Genomic DNA, 22,656 nt, shown 5'->3' on the forward strand with positions numbered 1-22,656 from the left:
CATGCTGTTTAGCAGGTATTTTAGGGTGGTTGTCAGCACTCTCTGGAAAAAGCCAGCTTCTCTGCTATCATGTCTCCTCCATCAACCAGGTCTTGGCAAATAAGCTTGTTGGATGTTAAATATGGGCTTTTATTGGCAAAACTAATGTTTATGTGTTTGTCAAGATGGTAGATGTTAGGAACTGGTTTTCAGTGGTAAAAATCATATTCTCTATCTGTATGGATAGGCCAAATACTAGGGACACTTTCTGAATGAGTTCACAATCGGTGGGGTGGTATGACATCCCCAGGGGTTCCTGCCTTCATGTGATCTCTTACCCTAAGTGCGGGCTCAATTTAGTGACTTCATTCTAATGAATAGAACATGGCAGTGTTGGAATATCACTTCTAAAATCAGGTTTAAAAGGCTGATGCTATTTTTGGCCTCTCTCTCTCTCTCTTTCTCTCAGTATATGTGTGTGTGTGTGTGAGATTCTGCTTTTTCCCTTGGATTGCTCACCGTGGGGGACGCCAACTGCCAAGCTGTGAGGCAACCCCTTTGAGAGGCCCATGTGGAGAGGGATTGAGGCCTGCCAATAATCATGCTAGTAGTGGTCTTGGAAGTAGAACTAACTGTCTAAACAGTCCCAGATTTTGACTCATGGAAACTGTGAGGTAATAAATGCTTATTGATCTGGGCATCTAAATCCTGAGTGATTTGCTTCCTAGTTATAGATAATTGATAATAATGTTTAAGACATAGAAAAGCTAAGAAAGGGATATCTGGATGGTTCAGTGGTTGAGCATCTGCCTTCAGCTCAGGTCCTGATCCCGGGGTCCTGGGATGGAGTCCCGCATCGGGCTCCCCACCAGGGAAAAAGGTGTCTCTGCCTTTTTCTTTTTGTCTCTCATGAATAAATAAATAAAATCTTAAAAAAAAAGTTAAGGAAAACTACTCCATGTCTGATATATTTTTGGTAATAAGATAGCTAAGACTCAGAATGCCTGCTAGTGCTAGGGAGTGTTCTATGCATTTTGCATATAGCAATTCCTATACTCCTCACTTTGATATGGTTGTTATTGACCTTTTATAGATAAGGAAACTGCCAGAGAGAGGTTAAACTACTTGTTCAAGAGGCAGAGTTTCGAGAAGGCCCCAGGCAATCTAAGGATTGGGTCCATACTCTTCACTGCTGGGCTGCACTGCTGGTCTTGTGGTGAATGATAGCAGGAAGAATGGGCTAGGTTCAGTCAGAAGGCCCTGATGGGCAGGGTGGAGGCAACATGAGAAGGCTGAGAAGTTGAAAATGCCCATGAAAGGCTAAATTTGACTTTCTTAAGTATAATCTACAGGAATGAAATTACCCACCCCATTCCCACTATAAGCAACTAGCAGACTGAGGACATCAGCCTATTTTGGCAGAAAGACATGTTTCAAGAAAAGAAACCCCAAGTAACAGATATGATAGATCTGGTCACCAGTATTTCTTATGGTGCTGTTTGTTTAAATAAATTAACATTTCCATCCCAATTGATTAATTCAGAAGAAATAAATTCATCAACAGATTGACCCAAAGAGGCTTCCTCCAAGATAAAAACAAAATATCTTACTGTGATTTTTTTTAAAGATTTTATTTATTTATTCATGAGAGACACAGAGAGAGAGAGAGAGAGAGAGAGAGAGAGGCAGAGACACAGGCAGAGGGAAAAGCAGGCTCCATGCAGGGAGCCCAAGGTGGGACTCCATCCGGGGTCTCCAGGATCACGCCCTGGGCTGAATGAAGGTGGCACTAAACCACTGAGTTACCCAGGAATCCCCTCTTACTGTGATTTTTCACAGTGAAGGTCACAGGTTATTATGCTTTTTTCCCCCCTTCTCTTTACACAGTGCCCTCTGTGCACCTGTATTTGGCATTTGGGATAAGGTCAAGGAGCAGGCACCTGGGGGTCTCTGCAGAGCCTCAGACATACTTCAGGTACATCTCGTCCCTGTAGAGAATGCTAAGAAATCCTGTGGTTGTTCTGTGAGCACTTTCTGACACAATTGGTGAAAAGAATAAATCCTCAGACCCGGTGGTTATTGCTGCAGAAAAAAAAGCCATATTGAGTGTCAGGAAATTTAGCCCAGTTTTGTCCCAGCAAGATATTGTAGACCATGGGCAAACAAACAGAAGAAAGACATTTAATAAAGATATAGGTACTGATGTCTCCCTCTTAAGATCTATTCAGTGCTAAAAAAAAAAAAAAAAAAAAAAAAAAAAAAAAAAAAAAAAAAAGATCTATTCAGTGCTGATATATGGGATCATTGTATCTTTGTAGCAGTTTCACACCTGCTTACTGATTTTCAGAAGAAGGTCTTGTCTGAGAAACTTTATTTTTCCATAACATATCAAAGCCAAGTCTGTTGATTTAGGTATGTGGAGAATGTGAAGGCTTTACATCGAGTATTTGATTTATTATTTGACTCTGTGAGCTGATTACTTTGTGAGCAGTTTTATGGGGGGAAAGTCATGGTGAATAAGTGACTCCATTTTGTGTAACATAAAAACAAGAAAGCGAATGCAATATTTATGTAACACAACCCCAACACTAATTCTTACCTGGCAGGCAGGAAAAATAAAAACATGTTCGCCTTGCAAACTAAATAGGCCTTTAGTAAAAGTATTTATGATTGCACATTTGGGAGAAATGAAATACTTCTTCCATTTAAAAAGTACTTGTGTGTGTTCTCTTTGGTTTTTTAGTGTATAATTTGGAAACATGAACCACTCAAGGAGTTTTTTGTTTTTGTTTTTTTTTTTTGGAAGTATACTCAAGGCAGATATATACACAGAGCACCTAAGTCAAATAGCTCAGTCACTAGAGGCCAGCGGAGTCCTCCTCTTGGAAAATGAAAATACACTTTGGGCTTACCTAGTTACTAGAGCACTCTACCACAGCCTCCCACAGCCATGGCCTTGCCTGTGACCTTGTCATTATCAATCACTGCGGCCCTGTCATATCTCAGATTTGAATTCTGTACTCTTTGAGTGTCAACTTCTAACTTTCTAGCTCACTCTTTCCAGTATTCCGGCTTCTTCATTCTGTGACCCAACCTGGATCTTCTACCCAGGATCCTACTCCTGCTGCACTGTCCCTCGTGCCCATTCTTAGGTCCTGTGTTTTCTCCTTATGTGGATAAATCCCATGTCCACTGTTGAGTCACTGGTTTATATACACTCGCAACTCTGCTCTTTCTCACACCTCAAGTGGCATTTGTTAGATAAATCACAATCCTAGTTAACTCCAAAGCTCCACCTATTTTTTTTCTTAAGATTTTATTTATTTATTCATGAAAGACACACAGAGAGAGGCAGAGACATAGGAGAAGCAGGCTCCTCATGGGGAGCCTGATGCAGGACTCAATCCCTGGACCCTGGGATCATGCCCTGAGCCGAAGGCAGATGCTTAACCACTGAGCCACCCAGACCTCTCTTCCTTCCTTCTTTCTTTCTTTCTTTCTTTCTTTCTTTCTTTCTTTCTTTCTTTCTTTCTTTCTTTCTTCTCTTTCTTTCTTTTGGTTTTTTGATTTTTACTCCACTTTTTCTATGCCAGCATTCATGCAACTAAACAGCACACAACCATGCTAGCCCATCTCACATGAAATTGGGGACCACAGATCTTCATGCAGTCTCATGCTGTCCAGCAATCACACTGTGCTTCCCTAATGCACATTTTTGAGTTCTCTCCTAGGTTATTTTATATTTTCTCCTTTCTCCTCAAACTTCCAACACTCCCTCCTTTTTTGACTTTGCTGGGATAATGGAAGCAATCAGGAGAGAACATTGACCATCTTTCCCCACACCTCTCTATTTGTTCTATACCCATTCGTGGTGCCTTCCCTTGGCCTGTGGATGGGGTGCCTCTGAGGCTAGCTAAGCCTGAGCCCACAGGACCTAGGCCTCACCTCCGAATACATGCTCAGAGATGGGTCTACCATTCCCATCTCCCTCTTCTGCAGCCTCATTTTTCCCCCTCTGGATTGGATCATTCCCATAAATCTGCAAATATGCTGTTAAATCTCTCCCTTGTAAAAAAACAAAAAAAAAAAAAAAAAAACCAGCAAAACCCTAAACTCCCTTGACTCCACTTCTCTTGCTGATGTTATTTCTTTTCTTTCCTCTCACAGCAAACTCTCTTTTTTCTTTTCCTTTTTTTTTTTTTTGCCATTTTATGATGTATAGTGAATATGCAAACACTTCACATATTTAATGTATACAATTTGATGAGCTTGGACATATGAAAATAACTATGATACCATCACCATAATCAGATAATAAACATATATTTTACTTCCAAAAGTTTCCTTATGTCCCTTTTCTTCCTTTCTTTTTCTTTTCTTTTCTGGCTTTTTTTTGTGTGTGTGTGATCAGACATTTCTTTTTATTTACAGTTTGTGTTCAATGCAAATCAATTCTATAACGTGAAGAGTTACTATGAATCAAAATATAAATACACAAACATGATATAGGATCCAAAATAGATATACAGCATTCAGGTGTGAAACAAAACAGAATGTTCATTCATACACACAGTAGCTTGACATCTGTTAGATATGGTTATTTCAGTATAGATTCCTAAAGATGGAAAAAAATGACTTTGGTTATCTACTGTGGCTATATTAGATATTGGAACATCTAAGCATCACTGTGTGACTATGCAAACAAAAGTTCTTAGACTGCCTATTTTTAAAAGCTTTCTGTGCATCAAGGCAGTTGTGAAAAGATTTACTTTCCAGAATTAAACCCCCTTTAGACTTAGGACCTGGTTCTCTAAAAATATTGACTAGCAGAAAGCGTTCCAAATGTGCCTATTCTGATTCAGAGTTTTAAAAAAAAGTATTTACAGAAAGAGCATAAAAGTTTTTCTGAATTTAATGTAAGTAAGCTTCCAGTCTTTACTTCCCGAATACTTGATTTACAATTTTGGCTCTTGCACATATTTTGCCTTTTTAATTTCAAGATTTGTCAAATTTACCTTCACAACAGATCATTTTTTAAATTGTAAAAAGTATTCAGCACATGCAGAAATAAAAAGCATTTTGAAATTACTTGAGGTCAATGTACTTCAACTTTTTGGAATCAGTTCAGCTAAATGAATCTGGCACTCTTGTTGAATAGGAATAAGTGATAAGTATATAAGCAAAATGTACTCATTATACTTTAGTCTGGGGTAGATTCCAATCCATCATTGCCCTGGCACATGTCAGTTACTATATAAAAAATCAAATGCAGTGTCAAATCCAAAGTCTCAGAGGAAAGAGTTCAGTTCCCAAAAAGCAGTGATAGCTTAACAGTGTGAAACTTTATCTGGAATACGTATGTATTAAGTTAGGACTGCTGAAACAATGCATTGAGGATTTATAGTAACACTTGGAAGTTCCTTCTAATGTACATATAAGTAGAATCATGGAAGCTTTTTGTTAACCCGTTTCATGGCCTTAAAGATTTAATGAACCAAATGAAAACTGAATCTGTTCAAATCCCATCCTTTGTATCTCAGTAAGATAAAAATCTATTCTCATTTTCGAGGTAGAATTTTACATGTCCATACTTTTTTTTTTTTAAGATTTTATTCATTCATGAGAGACACACAGAGAGAGGCAGAGACACAGGCAGAGGGAGAAGCAGGCTCTATGCAGGGAGCCTGACGTGGGACTCGATCCTAGGACTCAAGGATCATGCCCTGAGCCGAAGGCAGGCACCAAACCACTGAGCTACCCAGGGATCCCCAAACATGTCCATACTTCTTAAGCCACATTTAAAGAAATCATCTCTTAATCTTGGATGTTGTTTCTTCACCTTGAAACTCCAGTAGGTTTAATAGACATTCATCATCATAGACAATAGACCCTTCACATGGTCTTCAAACCAATCAAATTTGGGACCTTCAATATTTCCTGTGTCAACAAAATAAGTTTTGGAATTAGCAGATTCAATGAAGACTTGTTTTTTTCCTCATCACAATGAATGTCTAGATGCCATTTGGATTGGGTTTTGAAGATGGGGAGGCACAGACATTATTTTTCTCTTAAAATATGTAGAAGGGAGATGTAGAAGGGAGAAAGAGATCATGGAGAGACTGGCTGTTGACTGCAGAGCACCTCCAGTTGCCCTGGTGGTGGCATTAGCTGGATTTCGGGCAGTTGAGGTATTCTGGAAGAAGGGTTCCATGAGAGTGTTACAACAGTTGTTTGGTTTGAATAAATCTGCATGGGTGGGAACAGTGCCAGAAGCAGCAGCCCCAGTCTCAGCCTGGCTCCCAGTGCTTTGACCCTAGCCCCCCTTTCGGCCTCTGTGCACTGTGCATCTTACCAGAATGCTGGCTGGGGCAGGCGCAGGCAAGGGGAGTCCCTGTATTTTTAAGTGCACAGTACCATGTCATTAACTCTAGGTATGAGATTGCATAGACATCACAGCGAATGCTTAAGAAGCAGTGTCCATACTCAGATGTTCTAATTTCTCTCCTGTCATTTACTTTGGAACACATTATAATGACATTTCTCTCAAGTCATCAATATCTTTCTTCCTTAGTGCTAATCCAAGATCATTTCCTAGTCATTTCTCTTCCCTGAAGCCCATTCCCTACTTGGCTTCCAGAACACCACACTCACTGGATTTTCCATCCTCTGCCTTCTACCTTGCTGGTGCTCCTTTTCACTTTTGTTGGTTCCACCTAAGCTCATTACCCAGGCTATTAAAAGTTGACATGCGGTGAGGCTCAGGCCTTGGGCTTCTCTTTTCTACTTACCTTCACTGCCTGGCTGCTCTCAACAGGTCCTGCAGCTCTCCATGCATGCCACGTTTATGCTGAGGACTCCCAGATTTATACCTCCAAGCTGAACCACTCCCCAGAATCAGGACCATACATCCACCGCTTATCTCACAACCCCCAGTTGAATGTTTAGTAACATCTCCAACTCCACATTCTGAAACTGAGCTTCTAAGGTTCCTTCTTCCCTCTTAACCATCTCAGTTAATGACAGCTACAGTCCTCCAGTGGCTTAGTCTAAAATCTTGAGGTCATTCTTGACTCTTCTGATACTCTTGTACCCCACAGTAGGTCTGGGTCTGCCAGCATATCCTATCTCTTTTAGCAGTGCATAACTCTCTCTTTGTCTCTCTCTCTCTATCCATCTATCCATCCATCTACTTTTATTCCCCACAGATTACTTATTCAACAATTTGGGGTTTTTATTTTTGTTTTTTTAAATTTAAATTCAATTAAATAACTTATAGTGTATTATTAGTTTCAGAGGTAGAGTTCAGTGATTCATTGATCTTGTATAACACCCAAAGCTCATTGCATCATGTGCACTCCTTAAAGTCTACCACACAGTTACCCCATCCCTTGGCCCCCTCCCCTCCAGCAACCCTCATTTTATTTCCTATGATTAAGAGTTTCTTATGGTTCATCCCCCTCTCTGTTTTCATCTTGTTTTATTTTTCCCTTCTTTCCCCATGATCCTCTGTTTTGTTTCTTAAATGCCACCTATCAGTGAGATCATAGTATGATTATCTTTCTCTGATTGACTTATTTTGCTTAGCATAATTCCATCTAGTTCTATCTACATCTTTGCAAATGGCAAGATTTCATTTTTTTTAACGGCTAAGTAGTATTCCATTGTACGTATACCACATCTTCTTTATCGATTCATCTGTCAGTGGATATCTGGGCTCTTTCCATAGTTTGGCTATTGTCGCCATTGCTGCTATAAACACTGGGGTGCAGGTGCCCCTTTGGATCACATTTGTATCTTTGGGATAAATCCCTAATAGTGCAATTGCTGGGTTGTAAAGTAGCTCTATTTTCAACTTTTCGAGGAAACGCCATACTGTTTTCCAGAGTGCCTGCACCAGCTTGCATTCTCACCAACAGTGTAAGAGGGTTCCCCTTTCTACACATCCTTGGCAACATCTGTCATTTCCTGACTTGTTAATTTTCACCATTCTGACCAGTGTGAGGTGGTATCTCATTGTGGTTTTGATTTGTATTTCCCTGATGCTGAGTGATGTTGAACATCTTTTAATGTGTCTGTTGGCCATTTGTATGTCTTCCTTGGAGAAATGTCTGTTTATATCTTTTGCCTATTTCTTGATTGGGTTATTTGTTCTTTGGGTGTTGAGTTTGATAAGTTCTTTATAGATTTTGGATATCAACCCTTTTTCTGATTAGACGTTTGCCAATATCTTCTCCCATCCTGTCAGTTGTCTTTCGGTTTTGTCGACTGTTTCCTTTGCTGTGTGAAAGCTTTTTATCTTGATGAAATCCAAAGAATTCATTTTTGCCTTTGTTTCCCTTGCCTTTGGGGATATGTCCAGCTAGAAGTTGCTGGGTATGAGATCACAGAGGTTGCTGCTTGTGTTCTCCTCCAGGATTTTGATGGATTCCTGTCTCACACTTAGGTTTTTCATCCATTTTGTGTCTATTTTTGTGTATGGTGTAAGAAAATGGTCAGTTTCATTTTTCTGTATGTGGCTGTCCAATTTTCCCAACAACATTTGTTAGAGACTGTCTTTTCTCCATTGGATATTCTTTCCTGCTATGTCAAAGATCAGTTGACTATAGAGTTGAGGGTCCATTTCTGGGTTGTCTATTTTGTCTCATTGATCTGTGTGTCTATTTTTGTGCCACTAACGTGCGGTCTTGATGATTACAACTGTGTAATAGAACTTGGAGTCTGGAATTGTGATGCCACTAGCTTTGGTTTTCTTTTTCAACATTCCTTTGGCTATTCAGGATCTTTTTCCAGTTCTGTACAAGTTTTAGGATTATTTGTTCCAACTCTGTGAAAAAAGTTGATGATATTTTGAAAGAGATTGCGTTGAATGTATAGATTGCTCCAGGTAGCAAAGACATTTTAGCAATATTTGTTCTTCCAATCCATGAGCATGGAATGTGGAATGCTTTTCCATTTCTTTGTGTCTTCCTCAATTTCTTTCATGAGTGTTCTATACTTTCTTAGTATAGATCCTTTACCTCTATGGTTAGCTTTATTCCTAGGTATCTAATGGGTTTTGGTGCAATTGTAAATGGTGTCAACTCCTTAATTTCTTCCTTCAGCCTCATTGTTAGTGTATTGAAATCAACTGATATCTGTGTATTGATTTTATATCCTGCCTCCTTCCTGAATTCCTGTATGAGTTCTAACAATCTTGGGGTAGAGTCTTTTGGGGTTTTACATGGAGTATCATGTCATCTGCAAAGAGTGATAATTTGACTTCTTCTTTGCTGATTCAGATGCTTTTTATTTCTTTTTATTGTCTGATGGCTGAGGCTAGGACTTCTAGTACTATGTTGAACAACAGTGGTGAGAGTGGACATCCCTGCTGTGTTTCTGACCTTAGGGGAAAAGCTCTTAGTTTTTCCCTGTTGAGAATGATATTCACTGTGGGCTTTTCATAGATGGCTTTTATGATATTGAGGTATGTTCCCTCTATCCCTACACTGTGATGAATTTTAATCAAGAAAGGATGCTGTACTTTGTCAAGTGCTTTTTCTGCATCTATTGAGAGGATCACAGGGTTCTTGTCCTGTCTTTTATTAATGCAGTGTATCATATTGAGTGATTTGTGGATGTTGAACTACTATGCAGCCCAGGAATAAATCCCACTTGGTCATGGTGAATAATCTTTTTAATGTACTATTGGATTCCATTGGCTAGTATCTTGGTGAGAATTTTTGCATCCATGTTCATCGGGATATTGGTTTGTAATTTTCCTTTTTGGTGGGGTCCTTTGAATCAAGGTCATGCTGGTCTCATAGAAAGAGTTTAGAAATTTTCTTTCCATTTCTATTTTTTGAAATAGCTTCAGAAGAATAGGTATTTATTCTTCTTTAAATGTTTAGTAGAATTCCCCTGGGAAGCCATCTGGCCCTGGACTCTAATTTGTTGGGAGATTTTTGATTACTGCTTCAATTTCCTTGCTGGTTATGGGTCTGTTCAGGTTTTCTGTTTCTTCCTGTTTCAGTTTTGGTAGTTCATACATCTCTAGGAATGCATGCATTTCTTCTAGATTGTCTAATTTGTTGGCATATAGTTGCTCATAATATGTTCTTATAATTGTTTTTCTTTGGTGTTAGTTGTGATCTTTCCTCTTTCATTCATGGTTTATGTATTTATTTATTTATTTCTCTTTTCTTTTTGATAAGTCTGGCCAGGGGTTTATCAATCATTAATTCTTTCAAAGAACCAGCACCTGGTTTCATTGATCTGTTCTACTGTTCTCTTGGTTTCTATTTCATTGATTTCTACTCTATATTAATTTTTTTGTCCTGCCAGATTTAGGCATTATTTATTATTCTTTCTCTAGCTCCTTTAGGTGTAACATTAGGTTGTGTATTTGAGATCTTTCTTGTTTCTTGAGAAAGGCTTGTATTGCTATGTACTTTCCTTTTAGGACTGCCTTTGCTGCATCCCAAAGGTTTTGAACAGTTGTGTTTTCATTTTCATTTGTTTCCATGACTTTTAAAATTTTTTCTTTAATTTCCTGGTTGACCCGTTTATTCTTTAGTAGGATACTCTTTAACCTCTGTGTATTTGAGTTCTTTCCAAATTTCTTCTTGTGATCGAGTTCAAGCTTCAAAGTATTGTGGTCTGAAAATATGCAAGGAATGATCTCAGTCCTTTGGTACCAGTTCAGACCTTATTTATGACCCAGTATGTGATCTATTCTGGAGAATGTTCCATATGCACTAGGGAAGAATGTGTATTCTGTTGCTGTAGGATGGAACACTCTGAGTATATCAATGAAGTCCATATGGCTGAGTGTGTTATTCAAAAACCTTGTTTCCTTGTTGATCTTCTGCTTAGATGATCTGTCCATTGCAGTGAGTGGGGTATTAAAGCCCCCACTATTATTGTATTATTATCAATGTGTTTCCTTAATTTTGTTATTAATTGGTTTTTATTTTTTTTTAAGATTTTATTTATTTATTCATGAGAGACACATACAGAGAGAAAGGCAGAGACACAGGCAGAGGGAGAAGCAGGTTCCATGCAGGGAGCCTGATGTGGGACTTGATCCCGGGGTCTCCAGGATCATGCTCTGGGCTGAAGGTGGCGCTAAACTGCTGAGCCACTGGGGCTGCCCCTTAATTGGTTTTATATAATTGACTGTTCCCATGTTAAGGGCATACATATACATAAGAAGTTCCATATTGGAGAGACCCTTTAATTATGACATAGTGTCCTTTCTCATCTCTTATTACAATCTTTTGGTTTAAATTTGTCTGATATAAGGATTGCTACCTCAGCCTTTCTTTTGATGTTCATTAGCATGATAAATGGTTCTCCACCCCCTCACTTTCAATATGGAGGTGTCTTTGGGTCTAAAATGAGTCTCTTGCAGACAGCATATCAATGGGTCTTGCTTTTTTATCCAATCTGATACCCTGTGTCTTTTGGTTGAGACATATAGCTTATTTATATTCAGAGTAACTACTGAAAGATATGAATTTAGTGCCATTGTATTACCTGTGAAGTTACTGTTTCTGTATATTGTCTCTGTTCCTTTCTGGTTTATGTTACTTTTGGGCTCTCTCTTCACTTAAAGGATCCCCTGTGATATTTTTTGTAGGGCTGGTTTGGTGATCACAAATTCTTTTAGTTTCTGTTTATCCTGGAAACTCTTTATTTCTTCTTCTATTTTGAATGACAGCCTTGCTGGATAAAGTATTTTGGGCTGCATATTTTTCTCATTTAGTACCCTGAGTATATAATGTGGATAGGTCTGCTGCCAGTCTAATGTTTCTACCCTTATAGGTTACAGATCTCTTGTCCTAAGGTGCTTTCAGAAATTTCTCTTTGTCTCTGAAATTTGCAAGCCTCACTATTATATGTCAGGGTGTTGATCTATTTTTATCGATTTTGAAGGGGGTTCTCTGTGCTTCCTGAGCTTGGATGCTTGTTTCCTTCCTTAGATTAGGGAAGTTCTCTTCTATAATTTGTCCAAGTATGTTTTCTGCCTCCCCCTTTCTCTCTTTCCTCTTCTGGGATCCTAATTATTCTAATATTGTTTCACTTTATGGTATCACTTATCTCTCAAACTTTCCCCTCATGATCCAGTAGCTGTTTCTCTCTCTTTTGCTCAGCTTCTTAATTCTTCATCATTTTGTCTTTTATATCACTAATTCTTTCTTCTGTCTCCTTTATCCTAGCAGTTAGAGCTTCTATTTTTTTACTGCATCTCATTAATAGCCTTTTTGATTTTGACTTGATTTGATTTTAGTTCTTTTATTTCTCCAGAAAGGGATTATCTAGTGTCTTCTATGCTTTTCTTGAGCCCAGCTAGTATTTTTATAATTGTTATTCTGAACTCCAGTTCTGACATCTTACTTATGTCCATGCTGATTATGTCTCTGGCAGTCAGTACTGCCTCTTGTTCTCTTTTTTGAGATGAGTTTTTCCATCTTGTCATCCTGTCCAGAGAAGAATAGATGAATGAGAGAACAAAATACTAAAATGGCTATAATGGCCCGAGAGAAATATACACTAAAAAATTCAGAAACCAAAAAAATAAAACAAAACAAAACATTTTTTTTTAAAAAGGATAATATAATCAGACAGGTTAACACAACAGAGCAATACACTGGATTCTGTTTGTATTTTAGCCTATTGTTAGAAAACTAGATCCCAAAGTTGAAAAAAAGCTTATATATGTACAAAAATGAAATTAAATACAATGAAAGCATAGACTGTAACTGTAAAAATGAAAATTAAAAGAAAAAGAAAGAATATAAACAGACTGGTGAACAGAACAGAGCAATATACTATATCCTGGGTATATTTTTGTCTGTTTGTTAGAAGAAACTACATCACAAAATTGTAAAGAAAGAAAAACTTACATATACATACACACAGAAATAAAATTAAATACAATGAAAGGATGGAATATAACTGTAAACATGAACATTTAACAAATACCTTAAAAAAGAGTTAATAAATAAGAAATTGGTTGAAAAGGAAAGAGAAAAAATTAAAATTAAAAGACTAGAGGATCATGAGAAAAAAAAACATGAATTCTATCTACTATTTCCCTAACACTGGCATTTTGCAGTTCTGTATGTTTGGTAAATTCAGTCTTAGCCAGATGTTCTTGCTGATTTGGGGAAGGGGCCCAGTGGTGCTAATTTTCAGGTGTCTGTACCTGGACAGAACTGGACTGCCCTTGCCAGGAGGCCGGGCTCAATGTAAGTTACTTGGGATTGCTCTATGTGGCTTTTGTCCCTGAAGGCTTTCCACATCATTTTAGAAGATGAGAGTGAAAATGGCAGCTTCCCAATTTCCAGCCCCAGAACTGAATGCTCGGGTCCCCACTCCTCAGTGTGCCCTCAAGGAAAAGCATCAATCACTCCTGTCTCCCTGGTTTCTGTCTGCACTTAATGCTCACCCAGCCTGTGACTGTTTCTGTTTTAGACACATGACCTCATTGCAGATCTCCAAACCCTGTAGACTCTTGTGGCACACTCCCACACCGCTCCTCCCAGGGGATGGGGGCCTCACTCTGTTCTGCCACTTGCTGGGCTTGTGCTTGAAGACAGGTTGCCCAATCATGCCCTGGTTCACAGTTTGTGGCAACCTTGAGCTGGGAGCCCACTCCTGGGTTCGCAGATTCCAGCCGGTTTCCTGCTCTGATGCCTAGGAACTCTGCTGCATTCAGGCACCCCTGGTCTTCCTGTGACCCCGGGGATCCTGAGATCACACTGTCCTACTGGGGATTCCTCCCTCACTTCGCTACCTGAGCACCTTTCAGGCGGGGATGTCCCTCCCTGCAGCAGACTTCTAAAAGTTCCAATTTTGAGCTCTGCTGCTGTATCACTTTTCTGATGCCAGCTGCCAGAGGCTCCCTCCTCCCATGCTTTATCTTCCTATGTATTACCTCAGAGTCACAGCTATGTACCTCCTACCTTGCAGAAAGTGGTCACTTTTCTATTTGTAGAATTGTAGCAATTCTTTTCCTCAATCTCTGGTTGAGTTCACAGGTGTTCAGAATGAATTGATAGCTAGCTGAATTCCTGGGAGCAGATAAAACTAAAGTCTCCTACTCCTATGCCATCTTGGAAAGTTGAGCCTACCTATGATTTCTTATTGTCATTTCTTCTCCCAGATTCTTGCTACAAACATCTAATTAATCTCGCTCTTTTATCCTTGACCCAAACAGTGTACACATTTGTTCAGAGGACATATCTCATCTCCTTAAGTCCTTCTAATGGCTTCCCATCTCAGAGTAAATTCCTTCTATAACCCTAAGTCTCTACATAATCTGTCTCTTTTATTAGTGCTCTGACACATTTCCTATTATTTCTTCCTATTCTTTTCACTCTAGCCACACTGGCCTCCTTGCTATTTCTCAAACATGCCAGGCAAATTTATACCTCAGGACTTTTGCACTTGCTCTTCTGCCTGGATGCATTTCCTCTGACTAGCTCCTTCACTTCCTTCAGGTCTTTATTCAAATTAACCTTCTGGGGAGCTTTTCCTTGGCTCACTATCAAAAATTGCAAGCCTTTCTCCAAACTTATTCTTCACATTCCCTTTTTTTTCTTCCTTCGGAATTTGTCAGACTGTGACATACTGTATATTTTTGTCAGTTATGTTAATTTTATGTCTCCTTTGGTAGGAAGTAGCCTCTATGAGAGTGAGAAGTTTGTCTGTTTTGTTCACTGTGTGTCCCCAGCACTAGGACATGCCTGACACACACAAAGTCCTCAATATTTGTCAAATGAATTAACTATAATGCTGAGAACATGAGGAATATATACAGAATGACAAGACAAACATACACAATCATGCTCATTTTTATACAAATTGGTGATAACTATTGTTAAAAATAGTTATAATTTTATTCTCAATATTCCCACATACAAAGTGGAGTTCTGTACTTAGGCAACACTTAAAACATTAGAATTATGGACTACTACAGAAATGTGTGATTTTTTAACTTTATCAAATTCTCACAATGACTTTTAAAAATTTTGATATAAAATATTATCATTCTTATGATATACTATTTGAGCACTCGATAATAATCACAAAATAGAGCTCAAGAGAAATTTTAGGTAGGTTTATTAATGATTTCTGGATCTTGAATTTCAACTCACTACCAGCAGAGGGTGCTACGGATCTACATTTTCCTATACATGTTTAAAAAGAGTTGCTGATTTTAAAAATCGTCAGATTTCAACACGGTAAATGACAATACCTTACAAATTACATATCTACATTATATGGTAATGGGTCAGGTACCCAAAAATAATGACTTAAATTTAAAAAATCTATTTCTTTTTCTTTTTGTATTTATTTAAAATGATGATATTGCCCATAGATACGGTACAAAAATATACAGAAATAATTAAATCTCTCTTCTACCCTACTTCTTAAACTGCCAGTTTTCTTCCCAAGGTTATCATTGTCTCTAGTTTATTCTGTATTTATGTGTGTGTATGTTTCACTTTGTGTTTATACTATATATTTTTAATCAGAAATGATGTAAGTACTGTTCTTTATATTAGGATCGATTTATAACTTGACCACATAATTTTGGGATTCCATATTAGTACTTATAAAAGTTCTTTCTTTTAAACATCTGTATTTTATTCTAATGTGTGAACAAATGGTGATTTATGTAGCCAGTATCCTTTTGAAGGATAAAAAGATTATTTTCAATATTTTGCCATTCCAAACAATACTATAATAAATATATTTTTATATTTACATTTGTAAATATGTGCCAATATATCTGTAGGTTAAATTCCTAGAAAAATTGGGTAGCCATTTGAAAAGGAATGAAGGTAAAGTCCTATTTCTCTATATACCAAAATAAATTCTAAATGTATTCAATGATAAAAGTATTAGAAAAAAATGGGAATTTTTGTGTGTGTGTGTGATTTTGAAGTTAGGAAGACCTTCCTAAGGCTAGCACAAACTCAGAATTCACACAGAGAAGGTTGAAATTTGACTGTAATTTTTTAAATAATTCTGCATGGCAAAAAATAGCACAAACAAAAAATAGAAATGACAATTTACAAATGAATTGCTAATGCATATTTTAAAATAAATTTAATATATAAAGAGCTTTTGTAAATTGATAAAATCAAGCCCCTATTGAAAAATGGCCAAAGAATACAAACAAATAGAACATAGAAATACAAATGGCTCTTAACACATGAAACCGTATTCATAAGGAGAGAAATGCAAATTAAAATGGCATGATGCCATATTTCACCTATCAGATTGGCAAAGATCAACACATTGTGTGTGATGAGGGTGTGGGGAACAAAGCAGGCTCACAGATTGTTGGTGGGACCATAAATTGATATAATCTCTATGGAAACTGATTTGGCAAAAGCTATTACAATTTTCAAAAGAAGTTTTGTGAAGTTTTTTTTCCTTTTAGTCAAATCTCCTTCTTTGAATTAGCAGTATGTATGCAACCAAAAGAAGAAGCTACATAGAGTTTAAAAACAAAACCAAAATATTTTAAGAGAGGTATTATAAGGGCACCTGGGTGGTTCAGTCAATTAAGCGTCTGCCTTTAGCTCAGGTCATGATCTCAGGGTCCTGGGATCGCCCTGTGTCTGGCTCCCCTCGCAGCAGAGAGTCTGCCCCTCCCCTGAGCTCTTGCACACTCAAATAAATAGATAAAAATCTTAAGGAAAAAAGAGAAAGGTATTATGCCCTTTGTGTAATTAGGGTGACAACCACTTTGGGCTATGGACATTTACATGACAGCTAAAATGATCTCTTAGTGTATATCTGCCAGGGTCCCTTAGGAAACAGATGACACTTTTCTTTTTTTTTTAAAGGGGAGGCTGGAAAGAATCTCATTCATGAAGGTGTGGGCAGGGTGAAGAGAAACAGTAAGAAGAAGAGAGCACCCCCTGGTGTTGGCATGATGGCTTTAGGAAGCCATTACCATCCCCATCCAGTGCCAAGGGAAGGCAGAGGTATAGAGCGCAGTGAGGACTGTCACTCCTGCTTTACTTCTGGGTAGATCTGGAAGGAAGGGCAACAGATGATTTTCACTCAGCGAATATATATCTTGGTACTATCTTCAGGGCCTTGCTTTACTTCCACTGTCCTCTGAAAAGGAATTGCCAAATTTCCTTTTGAAATGTTCGCTTCAGGGGCGCTTATGTAGCTCAGTAGTTGAGCATTTGCCTATAGCTCAGGGTGCAATCCTGGGGTCCTGGGATCAAGTCCCACATCAGGCTCCCTGAAGGGAGCCTTCTTCCTCTGTCTCTCTCTGTGTCTCTCATGAATAAATAAAATTTAAGCAAAACAAAACAAAATGTTCACTTCATAATGGAATCCATAGATTACTTACTTTCCAATCCTTTTCTTTCTGGGATAGTATCTCTATGAAAATTGGTTTCCTAAATTAAAGAAAAAAAAAGAAAATTGGCTTCCTGAGGACACAGATTTTATTTAAAGTTCTATTAAAAGAAATGTAAAGATGATGACACCTAGAATACAAGGGCACAGTAGAGTACATTATAAGAAATCATGCATTTTACATAGAGCAGGCTTTGAAAAATGAAAGGCATGTTATGTTTGACTCTGCTGAAGGATGATTCCACTATCTGGTTTTCTTTCCTTCCTTCTTCCTCCTATCCCCTCCAATCTACTCTTGGTTTGACAAAGTAAGTCCCTTGGGTCAATGTGAGTTAATCTCAGAGACCTAGCTACTGGCTAATGTTTAGCAACATTAAAGATTGAGTTAGAAAGGGATATGCGTTATGTGAAAAAAAAAAAAATATATATATATATATATTTTTTTTTTCCCCCTTTCTCACCTACTAAGATTTTATTTCCTTGCAGTATCCCTCAGTGGTTCTCTGATACAAAACAGACAGTTACTTTCATGTCTGGCAATGTCAGGGGCCCTGCTTGGTCAACATGCCTTTAAGGGGAAATGACTTGGCAAGTCTACCACCATGCTGTTATCAACTCTATCTATAGTATATCCAAAAACTCAAAGCCTCATCTTGGTTTTTTATTTGTTGGTTTGTTCATCTTGGTTTTTTTATTGTTGTTGTTTGCCTAATCCATATTATAACCCTTAATATCCTCTTTTGTGTTAACAAAGCATGTGTTTGGGGTGGGAGAAGCTGTTTTGGTGGCAACTGCACATTTCTGGCTGCCTTGGGACAGGTACAGGGATCACCAGCTTGTGCTGTCCAGGGGCAAAGCACCACATGAGCACATTCTGTCAGAATCATATGAGGCAAACAATAAATAAATAATGGAATAATATGTTTATTTAATTCCTTACACATCCATTGGAATTTATTGTTCAGGCTATTCCTTTCACTACTTTGTGAAACATCAAGTGTAATACACTCATGTGGAGCAGGAAGTAAGAGTACAATTTGCCAGACAGGTGATATGGTCTAGTGGATTCAGAATTTTAATATTATTTTTGGCTCCACCGCTGGCTTCCTTTATGACTAGGAGGGAAATCTCTCTGGGTGTTGCTGGTTTCGGTATCTGTGAATTGATAAGAAGATCATAAGTGTAGATGTTATAATAGTTCACTTCATGGTAAATTAAACAGAGCAAGTCAATGAGAGGAACGGGTTAATTGGTTATTTCTTTCTGGGCACTATTTTGTGCTGTAAAAGTGAATAAATGAGAGTTTCAGAAAATGCTTCATACGTGTGTTATCTCATTTAATCCTGGCAGCAAACCCGAGAGGTCATTCATAATATTGGTTTTGCCGATAAAGAAACTGAAACACAGAGTTAAGTAATTTGTCGGAGGTCACAAAACTAATTGGGCAGAGTTGGGATCTGACTTCAGTCTATTTGAATCCAGAGCTCCAACTCTCAACTACCATACTTCTCCTCCCTCTCATTTGGGGACAGAAATGACACACAGGAATAGGAGCATATATAGAAACCTAGATATTCCAAAAATAGATTTTCAGAGCACCCAAGGCTAAGTGAGGAAGAGAGAAAATAGAAGAGAAGTAGGAAATCACCAGTGCTGAAGTCTGTGAAGCATGTGATTAGGGATGAAGTGGTCTGACTAGAGAAGCCCAGGGGGCAGTAAGCAAAACTGCTAGTTTGAGAACAAAATGTTCCACTTACATGTTTCATGTTGTATGTTTGGAATCCTGATGCTGGTTTGTTTTTTTGTTTTATTTTTAAGATGTGTGTGTGTGTCCCCATACCTGGGCAGCTCAGTCGGTTAAGCTTCTGCCTTCAGCTCAGGTCATGATATCTCAGTCCTGGAATCCAGCCCCTCCTGGGGCTCCCTGCTCAGCGGAGAGCCTGCTTCTCCCTCTCCTCCTGCCCCTCTCAGCTCTGTCTCTCTGTGAAATAAAATCTTTCAAAAAGTCTGTATTGGGGATCCCTGGGTGGCTCAGCGGTTCAGCGCCTGCCTTTGGCCCAGGGAGTGATCCTGGGGTCCCGGGATCGAGTCCCACATTGGGCTCCTGGCATAGAGCCTGCTTCTCCCTCTGCCTGTCTCTCTCTCTCTCTCTCTCTCTCTCTCTCTCTCTATCATGAATAAATAAATGAAATCTAAAAAAAAGACGTTAAAAAAAGTCTGTATCCCCCCAATATTATTTTCTCAGATGGGAAATGGCATCACAAAAAAAAAAAATGCCATTCAGGTCTGAATCTGCCTGTATATCACCTCTGTAGACTTAACATTTTTTTTTCACTATTCTGTATCTTCTTACCTACCTCGAGGTTCCATTTATCCAGTGCTGCCAAGCAATAGGCTTAATCTCCCCACCTCACAGATTAGACCAAGCCCATATCTTCCCCAAATAGTGTATTATTTAAAGCTCCGTTTATGTCTCACTTCAAAAACACTTGTCAACTCACACTGACCTCTCCCTGTCCTGACCTCCCACGGAGTTTGATGTACTGTTCGTGTACTTCTTGGCTTAATTAGTGCACTTTGTGTAGTCGATACCCTGTGTCTCCCAAACCAGATATGGTCCCATAAGAGAGGGAATGATTAATATCATCAGTGTTTTTAGAAACCATACAGCACTTGGTCCAACAGAAACCTATTACACTTAAGTTAAAATGTGACATTTCCTCCATCCGGATTATATTCTGGATGATGTTTATTTTGTTGCTATTACCATGGTGGGGAGCACACAAAAATGGCATAGATATGGCCAAAGTAGTGGTCCTCCCTCCTCCTCCATCTTTCCTCCCCCTCTCCCTCTTAAGATCTTGGCACAGACCAATGAGGCAGGTGCAGCTGATCACTGGCTTCCCTCTTCTCTAGTGGTAATCTCTCAGCTTGCTCCTTAGGGCCCCTGTGGAAGTTAACTCCACCCAATCACCTGATCCTGTGAGCCTCGGCTCTTGGGTCTGTTTTCAGAAGATGGTCCTTGGAGTGCTGGTAAACTGAAAATAAAGTGGTGAGTTTTCCCCAAACTAAGTAGCTAAACTTTGGTGGATGCTGGCCTGTAGTCATCTAAGGTCAATAAAGTCCTGTTTTAAACAGGTAAAAACCATCCGCGGGGTAGCCTCAATCTTCTCCTCACTCCCAGCCCCCAACTCTATATGCTTGTGGTGATAAAGCTAGGATTCCCCAGAGATGTTGCTTTCAGCACAGGCAAATCCTAGAATTGTTTTCAAAGGGGCTTTTGGATACCTAGGGTCCTGAATTGTCATTTCCAGCCTTAGTCATTTGACATGCATGTTAGTGGAAAGTGTGGTTTTATAGACCCCAAGAGCATGGGAGCTCCTGAATTCTTGTGGATAGATTTCAGGTCTTCTCCTAGTCTCTGAGAAGAAAACAAGACTTCATATACTAAGAACTGAAACAGAAGAGCACAGTGAGTTTTCAGAAGCATATTGTGACTATGCTATTTCAGGAATTGTTCCAGTATGAGATGTTTATAATAAGTTTGGTGTGACCCAGCCAAGGAGCTTAATATAACAGCGTTAGGTGAATGGTGGGAGGGGAGAGTCCCGTTCTATGCCAGCTTGCATTTATTAGTAATCAAACAGGTTTGCAGATGAGACTTGCTGAGCATTTACTAAATCTGGGACTTGTGGTTTGCAAATCACTTTGATTAACAGCTGCTGTCACCTATCTTAGGACAGGAAAAAGTGCTATTATTTTATTACACTAAATATTAGTCACAAAGAGGCTAAAAACAGTGAAACAGTATAATTTGGCAAATGGTTAAGTTGAAAACCATGCTCCGCCCTCGCACTAGGCTCGTTAAAGATGACTTTCCTGGGAACATCTTAGTGAACAGATGTTTCTTCTGTTTCCATGAAGAGTTTACTGGCATCTGTTAGTAAAGGTCTCTTTTGGCAAAAGGAATTTCTTGTTCATCTATATATACGCACAGGTATTTTAAAAATTTTAGTTACCTAAAGAGTTTTGCCTTAATTAAATCACCAACTGGGACTCAGGTGAAATACGTGTCTGAATTTCATAGTTAAGTATTGAATGATTATTAAAATATGCCTACCCGATTTGAGTTTGGAAGCTAAAAGTTCAAGAAATGTTAGTAGAGGGAGAAAATAGCTAAATGGCTGGTAAAGGAAAGATAATTACATTGTCAACATAGTCTTCTGAGTTAGAATTTGATTCAGAAGGCCTTCTAAAGAGCTTTTGAATCACACAAATCTTTTTTCAAGGATGCTACTTTTGTATCTCTATCTCTTCTTTGCAAAGAAATTCAATGATTTCTTAGCTATTGAAGATTATGGATATTAAAAAGTACAAATTATGCCCTTATGTTTGTCAATTCCTAAGGAATATGAAAATATTCTCTATACTGTACATGGTTAGTTTATTCTAACTCCTTTAGGAAGTCAGAACAAATGCAGATTTCTGTAAGTCTCAAAGAGTATAAATGTCTAGAGATTAATGCTGAACTCTGAAGTTAATATCACTGATGAAAATTAGATATACAACGAGTAAATTTACTTTAGGAAGAAACAAATCACACTTGTTTTAGAGATGTTGCCATGCCTCAGAGGCTTTTAATTCTTGCTTTGGATCAGGGAGATGATTGAAAAGTGTTGACTCAAGAGCTTTTACTATATATAATAAAGCAATTCAGGCAATAATAATGAGACTCAGATTCTAGGAATAAGAACAATGACACATAGAATAAAAGGAGTGAAATAATTGGTTTGGATAATCTCTAACATTATTTTACATTCAGCTAATGTGAATCCAAGTGAAAATTTCTATAGCAGATTCATGGTGCCAGTTTTCTGTTTATAACCATGGATTTAGCAAACAATATAGCATTATGCACAGTGCATGATACTTAAGAGAGACCCCTTAGTGTTTCCATCCTCACTCCCAAACTAGGATAACTCCCTATTATGTGCTCCCACAGTCCCTGGCACTTTTCTCCCCCAATGTGTAATGACATGCTTATCTCTGGGCTTTAGGGTTGCTAGATTTATCTAATAAAATTACAAGATGCTCAGTGAAATTTGAATTTCAGTTAAACAAATAATTTTTCAGTATAAGTTTTTCCTGTGCAACTTTGATGACCTACTTCTAAAAATTTTGCAGTTCCTTATCTGAAATTCAGATTTTCTTGGGCATTTTAATGTGACATTCCCAGTAGCTTATTCATATCTACACCTCCTGTAGACTACAAGTCTTGCAGAGCAGATATTTTCTGGAGCAGAG

The sequence above is a fragment of the Canis lupus genome, chromosome 27, assembly GCF_011100685.1.
Source record: "Canis lupus familiaris isolate Mischka breed German Shepherd chromosome 27, alternate assembly UU_Cfam_GSD_1.0, whole genome shotgun sequence".
NCBI lineage: Eukaryota > Metazoa > Chordata > Mammalia > Carnivora > Canidae > Canis > Canis lupus.